At 33.7% G+C, this 24,691-nt stretch overlaps 1 long non-coding RNA gene across 1 annotated transcript in view; it reads left to right on the top strand.

The window, feature by feature from the left end:
• LOC131382966 (uncharacterized) overlaps positions 1–24,691 on the top strand; it is a 54,085-nt gene that overhangs the window by 14,173 nt on the left and 15,221 nt on the right. Inside the window, exon 2 of the long non-coding RNA XR_009212602.1 lies at positions 24,066–24,257. This is a non-coding gene — a long non-coding RNA (uncharacterized LOC131382966). The remainder of the gene's footprint in view (positions 1–24,065; positions 24,258–24,691) is intronic.

The raw sequence follows: 24,691 nt of genomic DNA, 5'->3' as shown, positions 1-24,691 counted from the left end.
ATATATTATATATCTTATATATATATATATATATAACTTCAGTATTATTTTGCTTTTACCACATAAGAAATGGTGTAGTCATTCAATGTGCTGGGAGCAACTATCATGCTTTGGAGAGAAAATGGCAAAATTATCTGGCACAAAAACTGCTTAGTTAAAAGTGGTTAAGAATGATTCTACTCCACATATATATCTATATATAAATGTGATATCTATCTATCCATCTATCTAAAATTAGAATATTGTGTATCTGTGTGAGGCAGAGAGAGAGATACTGTCTGTGTGTCCAGATTTAACTTGTCTTTAAGTTGCTGTGTAGAGAAAGGTTGGTTTGTTTATTTAAGCTTAGACTGGTAATGTTTTTACTTCTGCTCCAATTTTTCCTCATTGATAGTATTCATCCTTTTAACCAGTTAGAACCACATTTTTTAAATAGAACCAAGGGACTCTTTTGGAAAAAAAATAATTTTTTCATGAATTCTTGTTTCCTCAGAAAGTAATTCTCAATTGTGGATGTTTAATACTTTCAGAATGTACCATTACTGTTATCTAGTGGCTGGGTTGCCATTAAAAGAACATGAGTTGCAATAATATAAATGCCCAAAGTACTATTGCAATCTGCTATGTTCTTAAAATTACTGTATTTTATAAAATAACTCAATATCTATATGTTGTTTCCATAATAGAATGCCCATTTTTTGAACTAATGATTAGAAGGATGTAAGCTATGAAAATGTGTTAGCTACTGTTGATAGAATCTCTCCACTCCCAATATTACCACTGCAGAAACATTATCTAAAAGCCTACCAGTTTTACTTGTCCTTTGGGAGCAGAAGCTCTTATGAGACTTTATTTATAGGGAAGTATATCAGATAGATGTGGCAGTAATGTAAGACAAGTAGACAGAACTATGTCCTCAGATTAAACTGGGTTTAGAAGGATCAAGCAGGTACTCAGACACATTGATCCAAATAGAACAAGGGGCTTATGTCTTCATTTTTGAAGGGCTTTCGTTTAAAACAACTTGATGTAGTTTAGAGTATATTTTTGGTGTTATTAAACTACCTTACTGAGATTAGCAAACGCATGATGAAGATTATTATAACATGAGAGTTTATTATTTATTGAAGATCCTAGGCATTTTTGTGTTTCATGATTCATATGACACCCATGTCCCTGACATTTCTCAGTTTTTTTGCCCCTAGCCTCTCCCTTTCTGTATTTGCCTTTTTCAGCTCCCTGAAAAAAATCATCTTGTTAGGTTCAAGAAAAAGGTTAGGCATAAGGGTGTTTCTAAAAGAGGAAGTAGCAATTTCACATCTATCTTTCTTAATTGATGTCCTAATTCTAAAACTCATCTTTTGTGATTCTCTATACAAAAGGAAAATATGGTCATCCTCTTGGAAGTATAAAAATAAATCCTGTGATTAAATCATTGAAATCACTGTTTTATTTTTTCCTCAAGTTGTATATTTTTTCTTCTTTTATTGGTATAATGTGCATGTGTTTATCAGAAATTAATGTATTGTATATTATGGTGATTTCCTTATTGCTATTTGATGTTTTTTAGTACAAGACATGAATACATTATCATTAACAGATAAGGGCAGGACTGTAACAAAGAAAAATGTGTCAGCAAACATAAATACAAAATCTCAACCCTCTTCTCTCACCTGTTCGGCATATTCTGTACATTTACATGCATATCATATTTTAACGTATCTGTTGCTATCTGTTTTAAATATTAAGTATATATTTTCATAGATAGAGAACATATAGGTCTAATTTTTGCCAGTTCATAAATTGTGGTAAAATATACATATCATAGAATTTAGCATTTTAAAGTGTACAATTCAATGGCATTAAGTATATTCACATTATTTTGCAGTTATCATCACCATCCATCTCCAGAAGATTTTTACTTTCTCAAACTGAAATTCTGTGCCATTAAACAAATACTCCCCATCATTCCCTCCCCCTGGCCCTAGCAAGTACTATTCTACTTTTTGTATCTATAAATTTTACTACACTAGGTACTTCATATGATGAAAATTATGCAACATTTGTTTGAGTCTGACATATTCCCTTAGCTTAAAATCTTCAATCTTCATCCATATTGTAGCATGTGTCAGAATTTAACTCCGTTTTAAGGCTGAATAATATCCCATTGTATGAATATACCGCATTTTGTTTATCCATTTATGCACTGATGGACATTTGAGTTGTTTCCTCCTTTTGGGTATTATAAATAATGCTGCTATGAACATGGGCATACAAATATGTTTGAGTCCTTGCTTTTAATTCATTTGGGTATAGATACCCAGAAATGGAGTCCCTGTATCATATGGTAATTCAATGTTTAATTTTTAAAGAACCAACATACTATTTTCCATAGCAGATGCACCATTTTACAGTTTCACCAGCAAGGCACAATAGGTTCAATTTTTCCACATCCTCACCGATTTGTTATTTTTTTGTTTTTGTTTTTGTTTTCTTATAATATCTGCCTGATGGATATGAAGTGTTATCCAACTGTGGTTTTGATTTGCATTTCTCTAATGATAGGAGATGAGTATCTTTTCATGTATTTATTGGCCATGCATATAATTTATTTAGAGGAATATCTATTCAAGTCCTTGCCCATTTTTTAATTTGGTTGTTTGTGTCAATCTAATAAACTAAGAAAGTTTCTCTAAAAAAAAAGATATTTATTTGGGAATAGAGCATTTCAATGAGAATACACATGCCATAGTAAACTATGTGCATATTCAGCAAGGTAAAGACAAAAGTTTTTTTTTTTTTTTAAGTTTTTGAGTTAATTTTTTTTTTTGACAAAAGTTTTTAAAGGAAAAAATAAGACGGATTTTATAGTTGTTTTTAAATAATTATACTCAACTACAGAGATCATAACAGCTTAACACTAGTCTATCGTTGAGCAGACAGTGCTGGGCAGTTGTTTTTGCAGAAGTATATTTCATATAAGGTTGTGATGGCCTTTGTGCAAGGTTGTGTGTTTTGTGGAGTCTTTTTTTAGTCATAGAAGTGTGAGAACCCTCTTTTCATGGACTTCTCTAACTCTGTTTATCAGGGTTTTCATAACATTGATGACTCTATTTTGATTCTGACAACTTTTACATTTGTTTGTTGTTGTTGTTGATGATGATGGTTTATAAGAGTTCTTTATATGTCCTGGATATTAATCCCTAATCAGATATATGATTTATAAATATTTTCTCCCATTGTGTGTGCTGTTTGCTCACTCTATTGATGGTGTCCTTTAATAGACAAACATTCTCAATTTTGATGAAGTCCGATTTATATATTTTTTGTTGTTGTCTATGTTTAGTGTCATATCAAAGAAATCATTGCCAAATCCAATGTCATGAAGCTTTCCCCATATTTTCTTCTATGAGTTTTATAGTTGTAGCTTTCATGTTATATTTTTAATACCTTTTGAGTAAATTATTATACATGATGCAAGGTGAGTTCAACTATATTCTTTTGCATATCAATACCCATTTTTCCGAGCACTATTTGTTGAAAAGACTTTCACCTATGAATGTTCTTGGTATGGTCTAACTGTTTTTGTAAATAGCTTACAAGAATTCCATTTTTGCACATACCAGAATATTTTAACTACCCTTTCTCAATATATATATATTACTTGATGACAGGTAATAATGCTTATTACAAATAATGCTGCCATTGTCATACATATTTATATCTTTGTTTTCACATGTGCAAATGTATTTATAAGAGACAGACTTTAATATTCTTAGTGTACATGAATTTTAAGTTACAAAATATGACAGCTAACTAATTTGTATATATTTTTAGCAATTATCACATCCATTAACAGTGTATTGTGGTAACCGCAATTTTTTGCACCAACCTAAATAGCTTAACTAAGTGTACCCATATAGACAAAATCATTTCTCTTCCCACAGTTGTTTTTCAGATGAGATATATGGGCAATTGTAATGAAATGCAAAATTTATTTATTAAGTAGGGAAGAAGTACTTTTTTTCCTACACCTTGATGTGACTCAGGAAACAGACAACCTTATTTGCTGCAGAATACTATTTTGAAAACCTGAAAAGAGCCATGTTACAAGAGGCAAGCACACAGAAATGGGAGAATGCTAAGAAAATCTTAGGGAACTAGGATGGAACCTGTTTAAATGTTCATTAAACCTTCCCTACTAGACCATTTCAGTGTATTAATCAATATATTGTACGGCTTTTTAACCTATTTTGCATTGCTTTTTATGCCAAAAAACATTCAGATTTCCCTACCATAAACTTGATTTCTATTTCCTTAATTAGTTTGAAGTCAAGCATTTTTTCATAAATTTATCCGTTTTTTATTCTGTTTTTCCTGTTTATTTACCTCTTGCGTTTCTTTGTAATTTCCAATTATTCACTATATATCAAGTGATACTAATACCCATCAAATATGAGACAACTATTTTCTATCAGACAGATGCTTATCTGGAATATCTTTCTGATTACTCATCATAAGGAAATGGATAATTCTTTTAAATATATTGAATATTTTCAAATAAATTAATTATTTCTTAATCCTATGTTTCCATAATTTCATAAAATTGCTAAAATAAATGACTATTTCTTTAAACCAATTAAAGAATATTTATATATATACAATGTATTTGGCTTCTTTGTTAACTGAGTTATTTATATTTGATAACATTTACAATGCCAACATAATCTACTGTGAGATAGAGTGTGGAATACGGTTTCATAGTAAAGAGTAGGCATCTAGATCGCCTATGTCAAAACTTGTTCTACAAGCTTACGAGGTATTTGTGATTTTGAAAATTATTAATTCCTCTGCTACTTAGTTTTCTGTTTTATAAGATTAAAATGTTAGTAGTACCTATGTTGTGGTGTTGTTGAGAGCATATATAATTTATAGAAAGTGCTCTGTAACTTTTAGCTATTATTTTTATTAACGTAAAAGGTAATTTTAATCATTCTCATCTTATCTACTTCTAGAATGTTTACTGCATCATTTTAAATTTATCTATAAATCTATGTATATATATATAATTATAGTTCCTTCCTATCATTTTGTTTTATTCCTCCATAATCTCATAAACACAGCTTTTGTTGTTACAGTATCTTCTATAACTTGCAGCTATTATTTTTATTAACATTAAATGTAATTTTGATCATTTCCATCTTTACTTAACTACTTCTAGAACTTTTACTGCATCATTTTAAATTTAGATATATAAATCTATGTGTATATATATCAAATCATAGTCCCTTCCTATTATTATTTTATGTTTTATTCCTCCCTAATGTCATAAATAGAGCTTTTGTTGTTACAGTATCTGTGTTGGATTTTATATTTTACTTGTTAAATTCTGTTATTAAAATATATTTTCAAAAATATTAACCTCACACAATCCCCTCTCCACATTTTTTTTATTAATATAAAGTAAAACTAGCCTAATGGAAGACACATCTAAATGAGGTAACTTTTTATGTTTAAGAAAAAGTGGAATTTGTAAACAGAGAACCTGCATTGTACTTTCACATCTGTCTTCCACTATTTATGTAAATTGAAAGAATTTACTTCTGCATCTTAACTGTTCCATTCAGTATCAGTTTAAACTCTGAAGGTCCTGGAGACTTAGTAGAGTAAATCTGTCATATGTAGGACCCACGCCTATGTGAGTAACTCCCAATAAAATCCCTGGACACTGGGGATTAGAAAAACTTCATATTTGCTTTTACACTTTATTGTTGGAAGAATTAAGCGCTGTCTACATGACTCCACTGAGAGAGAAAAACTGGAAGTTTGTGCTTGACTTCATTTGGATTACATTGTGTGTGCCTTTATCTTTGCTAATTTTCACTTGTATCTTTATACTGTAATAAACCATAACCATGAGTATCAGTATTTCTGAGTTATGTGACTTCTTCTAGTGAATCATCAAAACTGAGAGTTGGCTTGAGGACCACCAACCTTCCAAGCAACAACTACCAGTCGGTCTCTATACTCATATGTCACTACCATTGAACTTTTGCTTACCATAGATTAGTTTCTCCTGTTGTTGAATTTTTATATAAATGTAGTCATAGAATATACATGCATTTCTGTCTGACATCCTTTGCCCAACATGATTTTTGCTAACATAATATTTGTTGTGATTTATTCATATTGTGCATATTAATATTCCATTATTTGTACATTTCTGAGTGTATTCCATCTTATGTATATATTAACATTTGTTCATCCATTCTTTTTTTTTTTTTTTACAAAAGAAGAGAATTTATTGCTGTAACTGGATACAGGGAGAAGGCTGGAGATAATTCCACCAGACCAACTCAAAGCGTTACACTTTTCTTAGTGGCTATATTGGTTGGGGTTATGTGCCTCCATGAAGTATAGTATTTGCCTAAGTCTATTAGTAACTAATTTTTTTCCACTAGAAGGTCACAGGCAAAAAAAATACTTGCGAAGTCCACTCAGTACCTTCAAGGCCTGTCTACTGCGGTACCGGAGTGATTATTTCTATCTTACCTCCTTTATTCATTGGAGAGTCTAAGGCATCCATTCTAATGTTGATAGACATGTGGGTTACATCTATCTGAGGATATCGTGGATAAAACTCTATAAACATTCTTATAAAGTCGCTTTTAAGACATATGTTTTTATTTCTCTTGGTTAAACATCCACGAGTGAAAAATATTTTATTCTAAAATAGTTGTTACAGTTTGTAGTTTTACCAGTGTTCTATCACTTGATCTTAGCCAAAAGGCAGAGAAGTGATCCAGCATTACCTCAGAGTTTCAGTTGCTCCACTTCTTTGCCAATATTTACTGTTGTTGGTGATTTTAATTTCAATTTTAATTTTGGCAGTTCTAGTGAATATAAGGGGATGATTCACTGTGTTTATGCTTTGTAGTTCCCTGACGACTGAGGAAGAAATGAGAGAGAGTGAGAGACGGAGAGAGAGAGAGAGTGGAAGAGACAGAGGAAAGGAGAGAAAAGGATGAGCGAGATAAAGAGTTAAGAGATAGTATAGTCAAGTGGGACTTTTGTGATTCAGAGATCTTACACATTATCAAATATTGCTGGTAACTTTAAGAATATAAGTAACTGTGTCACAGGCAAGGCAGTAAGAGTTTCGAGACAATCCACACCGCTCCCCAGGTCGTTCCTTTTCATACAAGATATAGATTAACAAATGAGGTCACAAATTACACAAAAGGAAGCTTCTTATTGATGAAATCACTTTATTTCATGGCTTTCTAATGAAATAGCTGGTTACTTTCTTGTTTAGTATTTACTTATTACAGGGAATCATATCCCATGAATTCATAGATTATGTCATAGATATTTTTATTATGTGGAATCCTAAGAAGGTAAATGTTTCTAAAAGCAGTTCATAAAAAGGAACACTCTTGTTATCAAATACATTTAATTTATTTGATATGAGGTTGCTAATTTATATGTTTATCTGGCATCGTAACATTCATTATTTTTTAGAGTGAGGTTATGAGACAGGCTCAAGTAATTTAAAGAATGAGCTGCATAACTGTTGTTTAACCCCTTTGTTCCATAATATTGGTAAGATATTCTCAGAGTCTGTCACATAGCTTAAACTTTTTTGTAAAATGGGGATGTTTTATGTACAGAAGTTATTTTCAATAGTTACATTTGTTTTTGTTTTATGTTTATTAATTTTGTGTTCTCTCTAAAACTAAATATTTCTTCACCTCAAGTTTGGAAGATATCCAGTCATATTTCCTCACAAAACTTATACCTTTGTTTTAAATTTAAAACTCTGATTTGTATCAGCATCTTAATATTATTGTTTGAATTCATTCAGTAGCATACTCTTACTCTTGTGTCATTCTTTATTCTCTTACAAAAGTAATATTGTAATTGAGGTCTAACAATGTTGTACAGGCTGGCCATGAAATTCTAGGTTGAAGCAATGCTCCCGCAGAAGCCTCCTGAGTACCTAGGAGTTTATCACACGCCATCATTCCTAGCTATACTTCTTTTTGTTGCACTTGCTAAGTCCTCCAGTACAATGCTGTATCAAAGTGGTAAAATTAATTATTCACATATTTTCAATTTTAAAGGCAGAGTATCAACTCCTAAATTATTAACTGTAAAATTAGGGGTAGCTTCTGTGTTCATTTGCATTTTTTTTTAATTTTGTAAATATAGCCTGTATCAGACCTAGAAACTTTTAATTCCCAGTTTGCTTATTTTTTTACTTTGAGTGAGCTTTGACTCTTATCAATGTATTATCTTTGCCAATTGACATTATATCTACTTTTATCCTTTATCTTTATAATATGATAAATTACACTGATTTTTTATTGTTTAAACCATCATTCAATTTCCTGTTAACACCACTTGGTCATGATGTATAATTGTTTATAAAAGATACTATTGATCAGTCCCGCTAGCATTCAAAATATTTTTCTCATCTTCAATTTCATTAAAGAGTTTGTGTAAGATGGCATTAGTTTTTCACTGAACATTGATAAAATTCACCAATGAAAGCATTTGTGTAAGAATTTTCTCTATTGGGGATATATTAGAATTTAAAATTGTTTAATAAGCATAGGTTACCCAAATTTTCTGTTTCTTCTTAGTGTCGATTGTGTTTAATCAAAGGATTCATCTTTTTTACACAAGTTATCAAATGTATTAAGTTTTGCTACGTATTTCCTCATTTTCCTTTTATTTTCTGCAGTATCTATAGAAAAGATACTGTATTTTGTACAGTTTCTTCCTTCTTTAGCTGCTAATATTGATAATTTCTGTTTTCCCTTTTATTCTTGATAGGTCCTGCTAGTATTTTATCAGTTGTATTAATCAACTTTACTAAATTTGTTTTTTTGTATTATTCATTTTCCTGTTATCTTTATTATTCCTTTTACTTACTTTGCTTAATTCGCTTCCCCTCCCCTCAATTATTTAAAACTAATCTTAGATTTTATATTTTTAAACTTTCTTCTTTAATAATGCAAGCATTTAAATTAAGAGATACCTAATCTCTACCCCCTTCATTCTGGGTAGACACTGTGACTGATTTAAACAAATGTGATATAAGTGATAGCACCCATTGTAAATGTAGTTTATAATTGGCCTGGATACTTCTGCACCCTCATATGTAAATGATCACCTTGTAATCCTCCATCTTGGAACAGATGTTCTATCCTGCAAAAATCTCTTACTACATAGGTAGGCCACATATAGTTGCTTGTTATTCTCTCGTTTTGATTAGGAATGGCTCATGGGAGTTATCATTCCTCTCTATCACAGTTGTATATTGGGTGAGTGGAGGGGCAGATAACTAGTCTCTTCTTTCACAGGTAAATACCTGCTCAGTAAGTACCATATACAAAGAACTGTATTCAAGAAAGCACACACAAAGAGCCTTATCATTATCAAAAGATTATTTACACAATGAAATTCTGGACTTAGGGCTGATGTCCTAAAGGGAGAAGACTTTGATGCTGTGAGAGGAGGATTGAACATATTTTGATTGTAGGAAACAGGTGGATTATTGTGGCCAGGAGGAAATGTATTAGTTCATTCTCACACTGCTAATAAAGACATACCTGAGACTGGATAATTTATAAAGAAAAAAAGGTTTAATTGGCTCACACTTCAGCATGACTGGGGAGGCCTCAGGAAACTTACAATCATGGTGGAAGGGGAACCAAACACAACCATCTTCACATGATGGCATGAAGGAGAAGGGCCAAGAAAAGGGGGAGAAGCCCTTTATGAAACCATCAGGTCTCATGAGAAATCACTCACTATCACAATAACAGCATGAAGGTAACCACCCTCATGATTAAATTACCTCCCACCTGGTCCCTCCCATGACATGTGGGATTATGGGAACTACAATACAAGATGAGATTTGGATGGGTACACAGCCAAACCACACCATTCCACCTCTGACCCCTCCCAAAACTCCTGTCCTCACATTTCAAAACACAATCATGCCTTCCCATCAGTCTCCCATAGTCTTAACTCATTCCAGCATTAACCCAAAAGTCCAAGTCCAAATTCTCATCTGAGATGAAGCAAGTCACTTCCACCTGTTACCCCACAAAATGAAAAGCAGGTTAGTTGCTTCCTAGATAAAATGGGGATAAAGGCATTGGGTAAATATGTCCCTTACAAATGGGAGAAATTGACAAAAATGAAGAAGCTACAGGACCCAGGCAAGTTTGAAATCCAGAAGGGCAGCCAAATATTAAAGCCCTGAAATGATCTTCTTTACCTCTATGTCTCACATCCAGGGCATGCTGAAGCAAAAGGTGGGCTCTCCCACAGCCTTAGGCACCTCTGCCCCTGTGGTGTGCAGGATACAGACACTCTCCTGGCTGCTTTCATGGGCTGGTGTTGTGTCTGTGGCTTTTCCAGGCACAAGGTACAAGCTGTTGGTGGATCTACTATTCTGGGATCTGGACAATGGTGGCCCTCTTCTCACATTTCCACTAAGCAGTGCCCCAATGGGGACTCTGTGTGGGAGCTCCAACCTCAAGTTTTCCATCTATTCTGCCCTAGCAGAGGTTCTGCATGAGGGTTCCACCACTGCAGAAAACTTCAACAATTTATTTTTTTGCTTTCATTTTCCTATTTTAATAAGAATCACTTTAATTAATCATAAGAATAATAAGTTAATGTTGTATGGTCGATAATATTTCAGCCTATTTTTTTCTTCTATGCTGATTTTATCCTCACGAAGAATTTTACATGGAGCTGAAATCATTGTATCAATTTTCTAAAAAGCAATCTTAATCACTTTCCAGGCCTTGATTTCTCTATATGCATTTTCATGAATGTATATTAACTTATTGTTGTGTATGAATGTACATATTTGGGGATTAACTTTATCAAATTTAAATGTTGTGATATCCCAATGAGCATAAAACCTAGTTACTTGAGTGCACCTGCTCACATAATTGACTTCTGTATTCATGGGGATTTTGAAGCACTAAGTGCATGAGTAGTTATCATTAAGGTAATTTCACAGGCGTCTGAATGTTGTGTTCTAATAATCCACAAACTCTGTAAAAGAAAATATGAATAAAGACTTAACAGTTGCTTTGAATATCATGAATAGCTGTTATTATTTTCCTCTGAACCATAAAAATGAATCACTGTGTATTTGCATCAGAGCATTCACTTCCACTTAAAAATTATGTGTTTTGTCATGTGGAAGAAATGTTAGCTAAAGATTTAAAAGTTTCACACAGTCTAGAAACCTTCCCTGCACTTGAATAAATGATAGTTTAGGAAACAGATATTAAATATATGCTTAATACATTTTTCTCAACCCAGATTTTATCTTTGTATTTGTGTAATCACATGTATTTAGACTGTGGCTTGGACGAAGGCATTTTTAAAAAACTCCACAAATTCTTCTAATAAGCCACTGGATTGGTATCCACTGATAATAAGTACACAAATGAATAATTTTTAAGGTGTTTTCTCATATATTTTTATAAAGTAATAAAAAATTGATTTATTCTCTTTAGTAGTTCCCCAATTGTCCCAAAATTAGTAGTTACACATCAACAGAAATTTTACTGATAAAATCTTCTTTGTCCTCATCAATTTTTCAAATTCAGTAATTAACAAGGTTAAAAAGGTTTCTTTAGCAGACGTCTCAAGAAATTTCCTAGACTAATATGCATTAATTTGGATCAGCAATGTGTTAATCCCAAACACACACATATATGTGTGTGAAGAATTTTATGTTCCTAGATTTATATAAAATATACCTTTGAAAATACTGTTCTATTCACATTTTTATATAGAAAATAAGTTATTTTTACATTTTAATTTACATAAAATTGTGGAATTACCATTCTCTAACATTATCGAGTAAAACTATTCAGGCTATCTTATGGTTTGCCGCTAGCTAGCCATTTTTTAATAATAAAAACTTCTGTATGTCATATCCACTCCATACAATTTTAAGTGTAGGACTGCCTCCTACTATTGTCACTACCTACTAATAGCAACTACCCTATTGTTGAAACTCTGCCTTCATCTCTTCATGTAGTTTGTGTTTACTCTTTTCATTCTCTGGTCACAGGAAGATGTCATGGCATAAGCCTATTCAAAATTTTCCACAAGAGTGAAACGATGATTTGAGCTTATCCAGTAAGACTCCTTTCCATGCAAGTCAGCACAGATATTAAGGGTAGGTGGAGATTGATGGAGTTTCTTTAGGCTGATGGACTTACATAGCCTGGGCTTCCTATAACAATCTTTCTTATTCTATAGGAAAACTATTTTTGTCAGTTTTGGGGACCCAAAGCAAGAGAAAAGTCTTGAGCAGACCCAGATAGTAATGCAAGAACTCTGTCACTTTGGCTTAATACCTTGGCAGATAGTTTTCTTGCATTTTTTAGTAGGAGATAATGTTTGTCAGGGGATCTTTTGAAAAGCTACAATAAAAGACTAGCAGAGCTGACTCTTAGATTTTGGAGCAAAGATAGATTATTTTCTTTGGAAAACTATTTTCCTCTTGAGATACAGCCCCAAACTTTCAATGAGCCTTGTAAAGACTAAAGTCCTGAATTTGTGTTACCAATAGATCATGCAATATGAGCTGTCACTCATGAACTGACCCATCAAGCCAGGAAGTTAAATAGGTACAGCTCATTCAGCATATCCTGTTGGCATAATCATGTGCCTCAAGCGCTAACAATACCCATTGTCCCTGCACTGGGACCTTTTCTCCCAACTTAATCCAACTGGCTTCATGGGAATTTCCCTGTGTGCAGCTGTCTGAGAAATGCCAGCACCATGCATGTGGACTTCAGGAACACTATCCTTTATCAAGGAGAAACATGAAGTAGAAAATGTAGGATTTTAAGATGCCTATCTGGTTTTTCATAATTAAGAGATGGAGATATGAGTCCATATAAGTTTGTAGGCAGTCACTAATGATTAGCTTAGACATCAACTGTGGTAAGAGGACATGACTTCAAGAGTATGATAAGAAGCACAGGAAGAGGTAGAAAAAAATGGGTCTTTAATGAGGGAAACAGGATGTAATAATGGCTACCTGCATAAGACATGCCCTGCATAGGAAGCTCTTAATGATAAGGTAATAATCATTATTCTGACTATGACTCAATATAAGCAGTATGACTCAAACTCTATTAGTCTTTCTTTCCAGGTACCTCAGTGTTAGATTCAACAGTCCTTAACAGTGGTGATAGTGGTAGAATTTTAATTGAAAAAATACATGGGCTACTATTATGGGCTTTTCTATATCAAGAGCTATCTGGTAGTACTACTGTTGAATGATCAACTTTTGAAAAGCAGAGACCAAAGGCACAATTTATATGGCACAATTTATCAGTGCCTAGCAACATGCTTATTACATTGGACCTCCTGTCTTGGAAGCTGTTTGGAGACTATGCTTTGTGGTGTTCCTGTATGTTTTATGATAACTTTTCTCCAGGAATATATTTTCAAGGATGTCTCAATAGCAAATAGCCTTGAAGGCTAAAGATAGAATTTTCCTCCAGGTCAGAAGGTATATTTGTTTCCTAAAAAGTATAATATAGTCTTCCTCCAGGGCAAAGGATGGGCAGGTTTGCTGTCAAATTCCTTATAGGATTAGGGGCTGGCTAAGCTCAGTATTGCTCAGTTTTGACACAGACTCTTTTGTGCTCAATGTTCACTTGGGCTTATTCTGAATCGGAAGTATTGGACTTAAGAGACAAGGGGAACCAATGCACACACCAGGTTTCTGCTGGACCATGAATAATAAACTATCTAAATCCATTTAGGCCCACTGATTTCTTATGGGTTGAATCAATGGAAGTCTGGCAAGCCAACCTAGAATATTCTTGTTGTTTAGGGACTTTTCGATGTCTTGTTAGAAGATTTCTTGGCGCTGGAATAAACTCTTACACTGCCCACAATGGTTCTGTTATCATTATCTCTGAACTTACTGAATCCATTACTTCATGGTTTTCTATAATATTGCTTTTCTGTTAAAGTACAGCAAATAAATTGAGGAAATAGTCTCATGCACCAAATGACCCAACTAAATAAATTCATTAAATAATGAATTAATAATAAATAAATTGGCCAGCTAAAATGAGGGAATTTATTGAAGAATCAGAAACTGGGTGACAACACCTGCCAAAGCAAATTCTAGATACCATAAAAGCTCAGAACCAAGAAGTAACTTATAGTACTCTTTGTCCCATAGTCAGAATACAGAGATTTGGGAATGAAGGAGTTGAACAAAGGAGTGCTTTTTCTCCGTATTACTCAAAATTATATGTAGAGAAAGAAAAATGTTTTATATAGAGAGAAAAATTTCTGCTAGGGGACAAAACAGTGTTTATATTGAACTGGAAGTTAAGAATTCCATCCACCTACTTTGAGCTGATCACGACACTGAATCAAGGCCCAAAATGGGGATATTTGGAGAGAGAGACCACGTGTTAACACGTATTTCATTTTCTAGATTAAACATAGAAGATTGCAACCATGCCATACAGGAAGGCTAACTAATGGCTCATATAATAAGTCTCTATCTTTAGTTGCCTGTTCAAAAGGGGAAATCTGATGAGTGGAATGTATGTAATATCTGCCAAACAAAGAAGCCCCTGAGAGAATCCCCTCCTTTGACCAGGATTCTCTTTTAGTGCTTTCTCTGACAGAAATTAGTTGTTTGCTGGTCAGTCTCTCAGGATTCCTAGACAAGAAGCAAGCCTATTTTCCCAATGGCTTACTAATTTATCAAGGCCTATTTGAAAGAAGTGTAAATATAATTTTTATTGGTCTAACTGCTTGCATTATTTTGAGCTTCCCAAGGAGCAGACTGTGATATGAGGATTTGCATAAAATTCTTGTGGAAATTGTTCTCAGGAAACACTTGTACAGGGGAGGAGAAATGAGACACGAAAGGAAAAGAAGCCAATACAGGGTGCCTTATTAAGCAAGTTACCATGGTGAGCAGCTGAAGATAAGTGCTGCTTTGGAACTATGGGACTCCATTTAGTACACACTGCTCAGAATGATCTCACCTGGAGGCAAGGGATCTGGGGTATATCCACATCAACTCCCATCAATCACTGGTTGAGAGCTGCTCCCAGGAACATGTCAGTTCACTGGCACTTACATGTGGTGTAGACATAGCAGGTTCCAGACAGCAGAAAATATACTCAGGGAGAAAGTCACAGAGGCTGGCAGTTGGAAGTTAGTCTGGTGTGGACAAAAACATTAAATACTGAAAAGGAAATGGGCAGAGTGCCAATGACATGGACCACACATTTTATTTGCTTATTTAAACAAAATTTATTAATAAATACACTTTGTGTAATGATCTCCAGTGAGGACAAAAGTGACTGCTGTTGTGTTTTGTTTCCTGAAACTCCTTCACCACCATTTTAATGGTGAGATAGTGAAAAAAATTAATTTTCTCATAAAATTAATTTTCTCATATGAAGGCTGAAATCTTATATCAAGAACAAGTTCATTATATTACATCAAATAAGGTCAATGAGATAACTATATGGAAAAATGTGATGTAAATTTAAGTGCTATAATAATTTTAATTCATTAATTCCATAAATTGTCACATGTAAAGATTAAAAACTGCTAAATGCCCTACCTGAGAAGAAGAGCTGGCAAATTCAGTAAATGGATATATTTTCATGTGTAATGTTTTAAGAACTATTCCTTGAGTAATCCCATCCATAAGATGAAAAATATTTTATTTCTCTCTAAACATATTTAAATTTTAATACTCTGTGCTTCACCATCAGAATATAAGATACAATCCTCTTTCACGTTGAGTATGTCATAAATAAATAATGCCACTTATCAATGCTTTAAATGTAGTATACATTTTATATTCGACTTAACTTTATTTTAGCCTAAATGAATTACATAACTTGAAACATAAAGAAATTTCATAGTAAAAGTTAAAAGAAATTGTTGCATCACTGAAAGAATGTTATAGCTCCATTATAAGGAGGAAATATAACAATAGTAAAATACATTGATACTGAATGACTTTTAAAAATTACACTTGGTTAATACAAATAAATATTTAAGTGATTGAAAAAATGTTGACTTAGATAATCAATATATGTGTGATAAAATAGTAATGATTTTTTAGAGTGATTATGTGCTGAGACTTCTTTCCATTGCAATAAAATATATATTTTCATTTCTGTTTTTTCAACTTTAATTACAATAACATATAATACTAACAATGCTTTATTTATCAGTTAATAAGTTATGTATACTAGACATTTTGTTTTTTGTTTTTTGTTTTTTGAGGTATAGTTTTAACCAATAGAGGTAAGTGGCTATAACATGTTAAGACAGGTACATTGCACAATGAGGTCGAAAACCAGGAACTGGTTTATGAATTTGTCATGAAAAGTAAATAGCTTTTGAAAATTGAAGCATTTAGAAGCACATTTAGATATTAAGGCATTTATCCAAAATGTATTTTATAAAATTGCAGGCCGGGCGCGGTGGCTCACGCTTGTAATCCCAGCACTTTGGGAGGCCGAGGCGGGCGGATCACGAGGTCAGGAGGTTGAGACCACGGTGAAACCCCATCTCTACTAAAAATACAAAAAAATTAGCTGGGCGTGGTGGTGGGCGCCTGTAGTCCCAGCTACTCAGAGAGGCTGAGGCAGGAGAATGGCGTGAACCCGGGAGGCGGAGCTTGCGGTGAGCCGAGATTGCGCCACTGCACTCCAGCCTGGGCGACAGAGCGAGACTCCGTCTCAAAAAAAAAAAAAAAAAAAAATTGCAACTTGAACTAGCTGTGTATATTTGTGTATCTGTAAATATATGTTCATTTTGTTAATCATAGCATTCATATTACTTTGAATGTGAAAGAGGTTTAAAATATTGCAGTGGAAGTCGTTCATTTGTCTTTTGGAAGCAAAAACTCATGGCAGGACTTTTGGTATCATACATAATAACCCTCCTGTGATATAAATATATTTTATTACCCAGCATACTCAGCTGTATGGAATTTCAGGCTTTAATAATAAAGGGAGAAATAAATATAATGGACAAATTTTTTCCCCACAGAATTGAAAACACAGAGGGTTACCTAGCTATTTAGATTCATCAGGATAGGAAGCAAACAGGCATGCATAACACAATATTAATTTTGTGATTTCTCTGTGGAAGTTACGGGAAAATTGTGTTTCTTCTATATAAGTGGTATAAGAATGGAATCTAGAAAAAAACTCAAGAGGCAATATTAAAAGGCAAAGAATTGGCTTACATACCCTGGCAAAGCCTAGCCAATGGTATACACAATGTGGTGCTGTTAGTAAATATGTCAATTGGCCCATAACACTTCATTTTATTTTTAATTGACACATAATAATTGTACATATGTATGGGGTACAGTGTAATGTTTTGATACATATATACAATGTGTAATAATAAAATTAGGTGTGGCTTAAGCAACTCAAAACAAGGAATGAACATCACTTAGAGATCTTGAACTTTCAGTTTCAGCAGTAATTGAACTTTGGCTCTACTCTTTCTTGAAGGAGGGCAAAGTGTGCTTTTGATTTACATGAAATAATTAAACTATGTCAGGTAGGGAAAGTGAATATTGTGTATAAACAAAAACAGAAAGGGGTGGTATGTGATAGATGGAGACAGATGGAGTGATAATGCCTATATGTTATTTTGTTTGGCCAACATGGTTTCTCTTAAATTTTAGGAACACCAATTCACTTTTTACCTTTGATTTTAAAAAACACTTTCCAGGCTGTTTTAATGAAACAGTTTGTCAAGTTTTCTCCCTTCTTCTGCCTAGGGATGGGAAAGAGAATCAAGCTATTTTATTCTAATTTTTTAAGTGACTTAATGGAATGTTAAGATAACTGATACAAAGAAAGTTTCTCAATACGAGAAATTCTGATGCAGTATCCTGAAATATCTCTAAAGTTGTCAGAGAGTGGAGATGCTTTGTTTCTTTTTCATCTCAAAAGAAAGCAAGCTATTATTTTATTCTTTAACCACATAATATCTTTTGTGTACATATATGTGTATGTGTGTGTGTTTATTTGTGGATGGCATGTTTTAAAGAAAATGTTCTATAAAAATGTAACATATATAAAATGCATAATCCATAATTGCACAACTTGAACTTTCATGAAGTGAATAGACTCGTGTCACCAGCACCATGTATAGTAACAGAAAATAATTCAAACTTCAAAACTTTCCCTTGTGCTCCCTCACAATCATTAACCCACTCATAGGTAACCCCTGTGTTGATTTATCAGATCATAGGTACGTTTTGCCTGCTTTTAAAATTTAAATGGCATCATCTTATGTGTGTGGCTTTTTTGGTTCGACATTTTGTTTATGTTATGATACTCAGTTTGTTTTATAGATCTGTTAAACTGTTTATTGACTTTTTACTACCTGTTTTACCAATTAACTAATTTGGGCGTGAATTTGTCAATTTCTCCTATTCATACATTTGATTTTGTTTTATATACTTAAAACTATTCAGTACACACAGATTTTAAATGTAACTTTATGTCGATATTTTCATCTTTATCATTATCAGTATCTCCTTTATACTTCACTTTTTCATTAGTCAGCAATAAGAGTAGATACACCAACATTCTTTTAATAACATTTGCTTGTATCTGTTTTCATCCTTTTATGCGTAACTTTTTCTTATTCTTAAATTTAAGTTCTGTTTCTTATATACAGATATTGTAAAATTTGTAATTCATTCTAACAATCCAATTTTTAATTGGTACATAAAATTCACCTACTTATATTTAATTTACTGACAAAGTTGTGTTTATATCATATTACTGTAGTTTTTATTTTAACTTTTGTATTTTCTTTTAGTATTTTTATTTAGATTCAAAGAATATTTGTTATTTTTCTCATTAACTTGATATACGTCATCTTATTATTTTTTCAGTGGCTATAATGGAGTTACAATATACATTAGTGAACTATTACAATATAAAATTACTTTTACACCTTCCCTAAACTATTAAAACCATAGAACACAAAAATCTACTTGGCCTTCTTTCATTTTGCATTATTGTTTCTACACTCGTATTTCTGCATATAATTAAACCAATATAGGCATGCACATGTATACTTTTGCTTTTTCTTTCTTTTGCTTTTTCTTTCTTTTGCTTTTTTTTTTTCTTTTTTGAGACGGAGTCTCCCTCTGTCACCCAGGCTGGAGTGCAGTGGCGTGATCTCGGCTCACTGCAGACTCCACCTTCCAGGTTCATACCATTCTTCTGCCTCAGCCTCCGCGTAGCTGAGACTGTAGGCGCCCACCACCACACCTGGCTAATTTTTTTTTTTTTTTTTTTTTTTTTGTAGTTTTAGTAGAGACAGTATTTCACCGTATTAGTCAGGATGGTCTTGATCTCCTGACTTCGTGATCCACCTGCCTTGGCCTCCCAAAGTGCTGGAATTACAGGAGTGAGTCACTGCGCTCGGCTGTATGTTTTTTCTCACATATATATATTTTACTTGATTTTCATTCTTTCCTGCATTTCCTTCAATCCTCCTGCTATCATCAACTACTTCCTCCTAAAAGCCTGCTTTTAGTATTCTGTTAATGTATTTCTACTTGTTACAGATTTTCTTAACTTTTTTCCATAAAGTTATCATTATTTCACCTTCCATTGAAAGAGATTTTAAAGGATATAGAAATTATTTTCTTTGAGGACTCTAAGGAAGTTATTTTCTTTGAGGACCCTAAAGAAGTTTCTTTGAGGACTCTAAAGTAAAGTTTTCTTTGAGGATTCTAAAGCATATAGAAATTATTTTATTTGAGGACTTTAAAGATTACCTCCAAATCTCATGTTGAAATCTGATTTTGAAGTTGGAGGTGGGTCCTGGTGGGAGGTGATTGAATCACGGAGGCAGATCTCTCATGAATGGTTTAGCACCATCTCCTCAGTGATGAGTGAGTTCTTGTTCAGTTAGTTCACATGAGACCTGGTCGTTTAAAAGTCTGGGACCTCTCCTTCCTTGCTCTCTTGTTCCCTTTCTCATCATCTGACACACCTGCTCCCCCTTCACCTTCTGCTATGATTGTAAGCTCCCTGAAGCCCTTACCAGAGCAGATGCAGTATCACCTTTCTTGTACACCCTGCAGAACCATGAGGTATTTACACCTTTTTTCTTTATACATTCCCCAGTCTCAGATATCCCTTTTTAGAGGCAAATGGCCTGATATGGTTTGGCTCTATGGCCCCACTCAAATCTCACCTGAATTGTAATGTCCATAATTTCCATGTGTCAAGGGCAGAACCAGGTGGAGGTAATTGGATAACGGGGGCAGTTTCCCCCATGCTGTTCCCCTGATAGTGAGTGAGTTCTCATGAGATCTGATGGTTTTATAATAATCTGGCATCAACTAATTTCTTGGTGTATTTATTCTAGCACATCATCAGTTTGCAAACTTTAAACCAAGTTTATTCAGCAAAACAATACTACAAAAACTCTATTCTTTTTCTTTTTTTTTTTTTTACAGAGGCTGTCTTATCTGAATATTAGTAAATTACATCCATAAAAAACAATTTCAGAATATAATTTCACCTCTCATTCTTTTCTCTCTAGAACATTGGCCCTTCGGTTTTGCAATGACTCCACAAGTCCCAGAATATTTTATATTCAAAATATATATTTGAATAAATATTTTTGTGCAATATAATAAATACATTTTTGTGCAAATATAATCAAATTGGATTTTTTTTTATTTCCACATACATGAAGGTTTGGTTTTCTCTTTGAAAAATATTTGCTAATAAAACTGCCCAGTGTTTACTGGGTAAATATTTTCAAATGCGTAAATAGTATTGAATACTCACACACAGTTATGATTTCTAGTATTACTATCTTTGTGAGGAAACTGAACCTTGGGGAGACTAAATAACTTCCTTAGAGTTCAATTGCTTAAGAGTGGCAGAATCAGGATTTGAGCACAAGTTTTCCACGTCTGATTTTTTTGCTACTAAACTATGTTGAACAAGTTTGGAGAGAGTAGATATTGGTTAGATTTCCATATTTAACATCTATTATTAAATTAGTGCTCGTGGATATTAGTTTTAAATTGCTAAGCATATGGCTTACTTTCTATAAAATGTGACATATTTTTACTTCACTGAAATATCACTCAACAGTATTGAATACATATTAGAAACACTGTCTTATCTGCATCACATCATATTAAAATTTATAAATTCTAAAATCTATATTCTAGATTCTCAGTGAGCTAAAAATAAACATTTTTATTAACAGACTCAAATACATTTGTTTTTTGCATACCATATAAAAATAAGATGCAAAATTATATAAACTTAAACTTACGCTTAATAATGTTTCAGTATTTTATCTCACTTAGAATAATGTCAATGTTTGATGAATATTTATTATTTTATTTAGTATTTCTAAGTTTTCAAGTTACCAAACATATTTTGAAAATTATTTTAAAACAGACATATTATAACATATTATTTTTAAATAAAATTTGTCATGATTGAATTTGATCAAATCAAATTTATTTTTAGAATATTAAATATCCTATAAATATAATATTAGCTTATTCAATTAGTAAACTCATGTAGAAGAAAATACATGTCTTATTATACTTAATGCTGATTACTCAGAAGACATAGCCTTTGTTCCGTAAACAAATATTACATAAGTCTTATTTGCCAAAGGCTTACTCAAATTATATAAATCTGAATCTTTAAAACATTTGGGTTAGTTTCTATATTTAGGAATATTTAATATATTAGCACTTATTTATTTCTATGGCAATTATAATAGAGCTCCTTTAAGTGATTCTATAAATGAATTTGGTAATACCATCTGGAGGTAGGAAAATGTCACATTCGTAACCTAATGTATACATAAATATATATGAGACAGATGTAAATAAAGATCTTTTAGCTTTCATTCTAAAACTTTAGCTATGAGTCAGGCATAAACACAGCAATACAAAAGTCACCTGTTTTTGTAGCTGTTGACTCTCAACTCTGTTTGATTTTAGATTTTATCAGAATTGTGTTTCTGACAATTGAGACAAATTGTGGTTACTGTCCCAATAAGAGGGCTAAAGCTTCCCACCAATATTTGTGAAGAAGGCGTTTAATATTTTTTTGTGCACTGATATGTAATTTTGTGAAGGCTGTAGACTAAATTTTGGGTGAGGAGCTGAAGGGACACCAAGAAGATATCTGGGTTTCTCCAAAACCCATGTGAATAGATGAAATACCCCATCTGTTTTCTATTAGCTCTTCTGGTACCAAGGGGTTACTATTGGGGTGCATGAACCCCTTCAGTGCTCTGAAGAGGTCAGGGGACCCAGAATTCAAGTGAATATTGGGATTTGAGGGGCCGAAGTAGGAAGAAAAAGATGATTCAGGGGTAAAGGGATGGAGAAGGTAGATCAAAGGATTTTAGGGAGCTACAGGAAAGCTTAAAGGTGGGCAAGAGAGAAAGAAAACTGGAAGTGAGAGATGGGAGAAGTTTTAGATGAACCAGCTTCAGGAGATCTTGTTTCCCAAAAAGGCAATTGAAGTTTTAAATTATCCTTTCTAGCATCATGCCAAAGAAAAAAAAGGAAGTGGACAGAGCATGTAGTGTAGTCCCCTAGCACATAGTGAGCAGGAATATGAGGCAGAAGAGTATCAGTAGATTGTGAATCTATTTCCATTATAACAGGAGGTCTCTGGTTTTGTAAGACTCTAAAATGTGCAAGGATATTAACCCAAAGGGGACTCTAACCCTTATATAATTGCTCAAAAGAATCAAAATCCACTCCTGTCATGCCTCAAAATGTCTATAGCACAGAATCAAGATTCAGACTCACTGAAGTATCTCCTAGAGTCTAGCCAAAGTCAACACGGGTGTGAGGGGTGTGCACTTTCCTTAGGGCGAAAGATCCAGAGTTTCATGGAGATTCCAGTCCTGATCAGGGTCATGGCACCAACGAAATGTTAAAAAATCACACTGGGCCAGGTGTAGAGGCTCCTGCCTGTAATCCCAGCACTTTGGGAGGCCAATATAGGTGGATCACTTGAGTCCAGGAGTTCGAGACCAGCCTAGAAAAAATGATGCAACCCTCACTGTACAAAAAATACAATAATTAGACAGATGTGGTGGTGTAGGACTGTAGTTCCAGCTACTTGGGAGGCTGAAGTGGGAGGATCACTTGAGCCTGAGAGGCAGAAGGTGCAGTGAGCTTTGATCATGCCACTGTACCCCAGCCTGGGTGACAGAGTGAGACCATCTCAAAAAAATAAAAGAAAATAAAAATAAAAGAAAACTGTATCACAATGGACAAAGATGAAGAAACAGAAATTGATTTTTTTTTCCAATACTATTATTAGCCATGTGGAAGAGAGAACATACCAAGTCTGGATACTCAACTCCACTCTAACAAAAGGCAGGAGAGCTTTTAAAAACCGGGATGGGTGGCTCTTAGGCCATCTAATTGACTATACTCAAAGGAAAAGTACGCTTGTTTCTATTTTCCTGATAGGAGGTAGTTTCACAGATAGGAGAAACAAGGTTAGGATCCTACCCTCCCACAGAAACAGGGACAAGGGACTATCTTCCTTGATTATATTTCAAAGGGATGGCCCCCAGGTCGTTGAGAAAGTCCTGGCAAGAGTCTTCAAACTTTTACATCCCAGAGGAGCAGAAGAATCATTTACAATTACACCCTAGTTTTCAAAAGTAAATAAGAAAATGAAGGTCAGGGGCCTGAAGAAGCCTCTGTAAATTTCAGTCAAACTGAGGGGAACTTTAGGGCTGTCTTGGTGATAGTCTTTGTTAACATTTATATCATTTCTCCAGTGGTGTAGCTTTTTTGTTTTTGTTGTTGTTGATGTTGTTGTTGTCGTTGTTGTTGTCGTTGTTTGTTTCCTTGCCTTTTATTCGTCTCCCTGACTGTAACATTCCCAGTGTTGTTTCCTTGAAGCCATACTTTTTGTTAACTTTGTGCTTTTTCCCCTTAAATGACACAGGAAAGCTGGAGAGGAAGAAAAGTGTAGAGGATTCTACTTCACAAACTTAAACAAAATCCATCTACTGGAGAGTGAGCATTTGTAATGGAGGACAGAGGCTTTACAATGGGTGCCACCCTTCTCTAAGCCCTGCCAGAGTCTTGAGGGCATCTTTCTCGGATCCTCACTGAGAACCTGGCAGGGTTTCTCGAGGTAAATCTCACAAAAGTGTGGGGCTTCTTTAAGATTGTGGCTCTGTAGACTTCAGAGTCTTAGTCCACATGGAGCCTCTAGCAATTATCAATATTGCCATTTAAGTCCATATCTAAGATGTTACTTATAACACAATTTATAAGATACAGAAAGAAATAATTCATTCAATTAACAAACAATAAGACAAAACAAACTAAAAAAAACCTGGAATGAATTATTGTTGGAATTAAAATGAAAATCAAATATTTTATGATGATCTTTTAAGGCCATGTATGCTTCAACCACATTCCATTTCACCCCTCTCCTAATGAGTCTGCTACAACCATAGAAGTCACAAAGTTTTTGGATATGTTATTTCCTCTGGCTGAAATTATCTCATTTCTCATAGGCCTCTCATTTTGTTCTTTCAATCTCACCTTATACAGTTCTGGTTA

Source organism: Hylobates moloch, unplaced genomic scaffold, assembly GCF_009828535.3.
Source record: "Hylobates moloch isolate HMO894 unplaced genomic scaffold, HMol_V3 SCAFFOLD_3, whole genome shotgun sequence".
Taxonomy (NCBI): Eukaryota; Metazoa; Chordata; class Mammalia; order Primates; family Hylobatidae; genus Hylobates; species Hylobates moloch.
The sequence above is the reverse complement of the archived record's forward strand: the minus strand, read 5'-3'. Positions and strand labels throughout refer to the sequence as shown.